We start from the raw sequence: 6339 nt of genomic DNA, 5'->3' as shown, positions 1-6339 counted from the left end.
TCCCCATGAGAAGGTCGCCTTCGATGTAGGCTTAGAGGGCACCTGCCCAAAGCCAACTGCAGGTGGTGTTTAGTGGGTAGGCACCTAGGTTTCACGTGAGTCCCACATAACCAACGCAGACTTAGGCTGCGTTGGTATGCATGAGCATTCACCACCTCCCTCCCGTCGTTATCCCGGAGGGTAGCCCATTCCCTTGCTTGGGCGCAAAAAAAAAAAAAAAGAGTGAACCGGTGGTGGTATAATTTTAGTGTAGTACTGAAATTCCATTCCCCTGCACCCCCTCCGGCTTCCTTCAACAAACTATAAAAAATATATTTCTATGTAATTACTTATTCAATAAGTTATCTTAGAAATGAAATGGTATAAAATTACAAACAAATCTATTTCTGTTTCCTCTTTACATGAATCGGAATAAAAAGAAATAGAATAGAAACACTTAACACACGTCACACAGCAATAAAAAAACACACAAAAACAAGAATTTACAATATAAATTAAAATCTTAAAATACTAAATTAAATAACGTAACAAATATTATAAAAAAATAAAAATAAATAAATAAAAATAACAGTGTGAGCGTGATTCCCTGCTAAAAGGAACTGACTCAGTATATTGTTGGTCAGTGCAGAAGACACCAACACAACACTGGTTACAGCCCCTCGTGACATTTGAAGTAGACAGTTGCTTTAGTTTTCCCATTGCAAATTAATTTGTGTAGGTATCAAAGTAAGTAGTGTTATATAATAAAATTAAATAAATGGAATGACGCTGGTGGCTTGGGCACGGGGAAGGGCGCTGGTGTGGGACGCTACTTGCGTCGACACTCTGGCTCCTTCTCATGTCCAAGTTACGTCAGTTGGTAATGGGGCTGCTGCTTCGACTGCCGAAGACAGCAAGCGTCGCAAATATGTTGGTCTCAGTGAGTCATACATCTTTGTGCCGTTTGGTGTCGAGACACTTGGCCCGTGGGGCCCAGAGGCGCGGAGAATGTTCAAAATACTATCTTCGCGCCTCAATAAGGCTACTGGAAACCCAAGTGCTGGCAGCTATTTCGGTCAACGGATCAGCCTTGCTATCCAACGGGGTAATGCTGCCAGTATTCTTGGTACGCTTCCACGTAATGATAGTTTTAATTTTATGTAGTCGTAGTATTGTAAATATAGTTATAAGATTTGTTTTGATTAAATAAATAATTGTAATAATAATAAGTATTAAATCATAGTATAATCTGTACGTAACTGTATATAATATAATAAAGGTGGCACTAGGTATTTATTTTTATTTATTTATTTATTTATTTAATAAGTACAACCACATTACACATAATATTATCCTTACCAACTAAGTTTATATATTACAGGGTATTGTGTCTGATATGTATAACAATTACGGTGTACATAACTTTGCCAAATAACTATGAAATACTAATAATACTAAATAATTTTATATAATTAATAACAATAATATTACAAAATTTTGAAATGCTCCCAAATCTTTTGCTTAAAACTATATAAAGAGTCATGAAACACATCCAATTCGATGCGACCATTTATTAAATTATACTCCTCAAGAATGCGCTTAACCGGAGACTGTAAGCCTAGATTTGATCTACAGGGCGGGGTATAGAAATTTTTGGATAATTTAGCTCTCGGATACTTATAAGGGGCCTTAAGTGCAACGCGACTGAGCAGGTACTCACAATTTACTTCATGGTTAATAGTGTTGTAAAGAAAAACTATGTCATACATCACTCTCCTGTCTCTGAGTTTGACCATGTTAAATTTAGCCAGTCGTTCCTCATAGGGTTGTCGATGCGAAAAACCATGAGAACAGAATGCTAAGTGACGCGTAAATGATCTTTGAATACTCTCAACTCGTTGTGATTGGTTTGCATAAAAAGGACACCATGCAACACTTGCATATTCGAGATGGCTGCGGACTAAGGAGTTGTAGGGTAGAATTTTCGTTTGAGGGAATTTGAAACCTATGGTATTTCTTTTGATAAAACCCAACATCTGTGCTGCTTTAGCGGTACAATAGTTTATATGAGAAGTAAATTTCAGCTTATTATCTATAATAACTCCTAAATCTCTCATTTCTTCCATTTCCTCTAAATCAACTCCGCCAATCTCGTATCGATAGACAAGTGGTTTTTTCTTCCAAGTGTACCTCACCAGACAACATTTATTCAAGTTGAGAGTCATGAGGTTAACTTCGCACCACTTTCTTATCTCATTTAGGTCAATCTGGATTAAGGTGCAGTCGTAGTGGGTTTTGACTGGACGAAAAACTTTGAGATCGTCGGCGAATAGGAGTGCCTTACAGTGATTAATGTTGTCTGTAATATCATATATTTCCATATTATAAATATGGAAAAAAGTAAAGGCCCCAGATGGGCACACCAGATGTAGCAATATACGTCTGAGAATTATGTCCGTCCATAACAACGCACTGGGGTCGATTCTGTAAATAGGAGTCAAACCACTTCAGCAGCAAACCTTCGATGCCGTGTTGATTTAATTTAGCTACAAGTATCGTATGGTTCACTTAAAAGGAGGCGAGGGCCAGCATGCATAGAGTAATGACCCATATGCGGACCAACTGGCTCTCAAACTCGCTGCGGCTATTTGAGCAATCCTTACTGAGAAGTCCTGTATTAGACATGTTGAGTGACGCCATGCTGCCGAAATTTGACTTCATCAGCAACTTTAGTATTGAATTCCCCACAAGAGAGGACTGGTTAAACAATCGAATTACTTGGAAAAAAGGGAGCCTTAAATGGTATACCGATGGATCCAAGTCGGGTTCTGACGTTGGCTGTGGAATCTTCGGAGAGTGCCCCAAATTTGGCAAATCTGTCAACTTGGGAAATCTTGCCTCCGTTTTCCAGTCTGAGGTATACGCCATAATAGAATGTGCGGACACCATCCTAAATAAAGGCTACGTCGGCAAGTGTATTTATATCCACACAGATAGTCTGGCGGCTCTGTCCGCTATAGATTCCAACAGATCAGTCTCAAAGCTTGTAGACAACTGCCGGACTATACTGAATACTCTGGGAGGAATGAACAGAGTTACACTTCGATGGGTTCCAGGACATGCAGGAATCGAAGGCAATGAATACGCCCACGAACTTGCAAGAATTGGCGCTAAAAGCACTCAATTTGGCCCTGAACCCTTCTGTGGTGTCCCAAGGAGTCTTGTTAAATCAACCCTTGATACATCATGTTCACAAGAGTGCATTAAACTCTGGAGCAACACTCCGGGCTTAACCCATTCCAAAACCCTAATCCAGGCCTTCAACAAAAAGGCTGCAAATGAGGCACTAGGGCTAAGTAGAGAAAACTTACGCATATTAACCAGGATATTAACGGGGCACTGCAGATTAAACAAACACCTCTCAATCTTAGGTCTCAGAGATTGCAGAGCGTGTAGATTCTGTAATAGTGCAGATGAAACCCCGCTACACATTTTCTCTGAATGTGGTCCTTTAATGCGTAAACGTAGCATCTCTTTGGGAAGTCCAATCCTTCAACCATTTGAGATACGTCAGCTCACTGCAAAAGACATATTAAGATTCATGAAAAGAATCAATGTTTGCAGTGAGCTATAGTTGAACAGTGGCTATCACAATAGATCACATTGGTCGCAGTGTAACAGGGCTGAAATGAACTGGATCAAAGCCACTTTACAAACCATTACCATATTATTGGTTGTAGGTACAGCTACAAATTCATTACCAGATACTCCACAATAAACTCTGAAAAACATACATTATATCGCTTCACCTACAATTTTATTTCCCGTAATTGAAACTGAATTACCAGAATTATCTAACATAGAAACTTAATGTATCCATTATCTTGACCACTTTCAAAGTACCTACATCTGATGAACCACAGCAACTATATAAATATAAATACTACTGAGAATCTTAGTACGTCGCTTGTTGAACCAGCTAATTGTATAATGGACGCTTATCAAGAGCCTTTAAAAGTTGATAAAGAAGTCAACAATCATCTCATTGGTCCAAGTAATCCACCTTATTTGAGATGTGTTATTGATAATGATAACCCAAAATATGGATCAGATGATAAAAATTTGCAAACATCCTTTACAGAGTGTTTGCCTACATCTGAAGGTATTTTAGATATGGGCTCTCAATTAATTATTTCGTTATTATGTAAATGCAATTTAGAAGTACCTTCCTTCACTAGTTAATTTACACGAACACAAATTCACTTTGTTTGTTTCGAGCATACAGTTTATTAAGATAAAGTTTCATAAATCATTAATACGTTACGCGTAAATGTTAATTATGTGTTTTTTTAATTATAGTCACCAATCTTACTTTATTGTTTACGCGTTACACTTTATATACACCTAAGTGTCTGTGTTCCTCGAAGTGTAAACTATAACTTATTATGGTTATTATTAGGGACAACTTACAGTTTTTTAGTTTAATCACAATACTAACACTTTAAGGATTTTAATACACCAAAACACACACTTTAAACCGTATTCAACTTCGAAATATAACTTATTATCGTAGTATTTACAATAAAATGACGGAGCAAAACGAGTAAGGTTGAAGTAAAGCCTTATTCGTGACAGACGATGATAAAGATAAAATAATAAATAACAAATATTGAAATACTATTACACACATAAATCTTGCCCCAAACTAGGTACTATAAATTAGATATAAATATATTTGTGAACATTAAATATACATAATAAAAATACAGAATTATGTTAATTTATAAGATACTATTTTGCACATCAAGGATAATTATTATATAATGATTCTAAAATAGTTTTTTTTATATATCAATCTAAAATTTTGAACATTCTTTAATAGTCTTAATGGTGGCGGTAAATTATTCCAGTACTTAGTAGCACTGTATCGAAAACTACCCCTGAACGCTGTTGAATGATGCCGGGGCACTGTTAATATCTTGTTGCCCCAGCCATTCAAGTTTATTATACAAGGTAATATGTTTTGTATTAACAGATTCTTGCTTAATATTGTAGAAAAGGCAGCTAGCTATTTCAACAGCTCCTCCTTTCGCTATTTGGAAATGCCATAAATAACAGTACCCTTGTTTGGTCAAAATGTTGTATATTGTAAAGTTGTAATTGGGATATTTTCTATTTGAGGAATCTGTAAAACCTTTTCTAAATCAAATCATGCCAGATTTGTAATGATTTATCAAAATGTATCTTTTCTTTGGTCTTGTTTTCTCACTTAAAACTTAATCTGTAAAGATATTATTATTATAGTTTGGACATTTGATTATGTGTATATATGTTGGCTACTGTTGCACTCTAAGTTATTTGATATGGGTGATTGAAATATTAATAATTATTTATGAACGATGAGAATCGTCCTAAAATATATTAATTTTTAATATTCCAACCCGCAAGCGCCGCAGTAGTTTAAAAGATCTTCAAGATATAATATTATGGAGAAAGCGATACTCCATAACCATAAAGCAATATCATAGAGAAAAGGAAAGGAAATAAGAGGAAAGGAAAACAAGAACAAAACATGGGTCAATGAAGGTGAATACATAACTATACTATTATATTATAGCGTATATGTATATACGTTTAAAGAGCAATATGGAGATTTTATGATAACAGTTAATAATAGTAAATGTGGTTTGATTCACAAATTAAAACTCCTTAACAAGCCCTCTTAGAGGTCCTTATGACAGGTTTAAAATCTTCAACCGGAAAAGGAAGGCATCCTTATATCTCATATACTTAGGCCAGTGAGGACAGTTTTGTAGATGGAGCATTAATAATGTTCGAATTTAAAAAAAAACACTGAAAACTCTCTCAATAATAAAAGTGGTTAAAAGGCATACTGCCAAAGCTAAAAACCCAATTCGGTATTAGTTTTAATGCCCCTTACTACCCCTGAAGGTTAGAATCGAACCCCCTAACTGGCCGACGGGAAGCGCAAATTATTGAATGGCTCATATCCAAAAACAGAAATTACTAGGAAAATATCATAAAAGCTCAGTTACTAGATATTGTAAAAAGAGAAAAATAAAATGTTTTATGAATCAAAATAAGTTTATAATTAAACTACCTAGAAATGTTACCTATCTCTGCACTGTCATTTTTGACATTGACATTTCTTTGTTTACATTTTTGATCTCGAATTACATTTCCGGTTAATTCGTAGGCGAATAAGGCCGTAATATTTTATAACTCTGTTTTTCTGCACGATGTTAACCAAGCGTTTGTTTGTAATATAGTGCAATGAAGATATTCACTGAAGATATTTTTAACAAATTTTGATATTCTAAAGCCGTCTTTTGCTGATAT

The sequence above is a fragment of the Leptidea sinapis genome, chromosome 29 (assembly GCF_905404315.1).
Source record: "Leptidea sinapis chromosome 29, ilLepSina1.1, whole genome shotgun sequence".
Lineage (NCBI taxonomy): Eukaryota > Metazoa > Arthropoda > Insecta > Lepidoptera > Pieridae > Leptidea > Leptidea sinapis.
Note: the sequence above shows the minus strand (reverse complement) of the source record.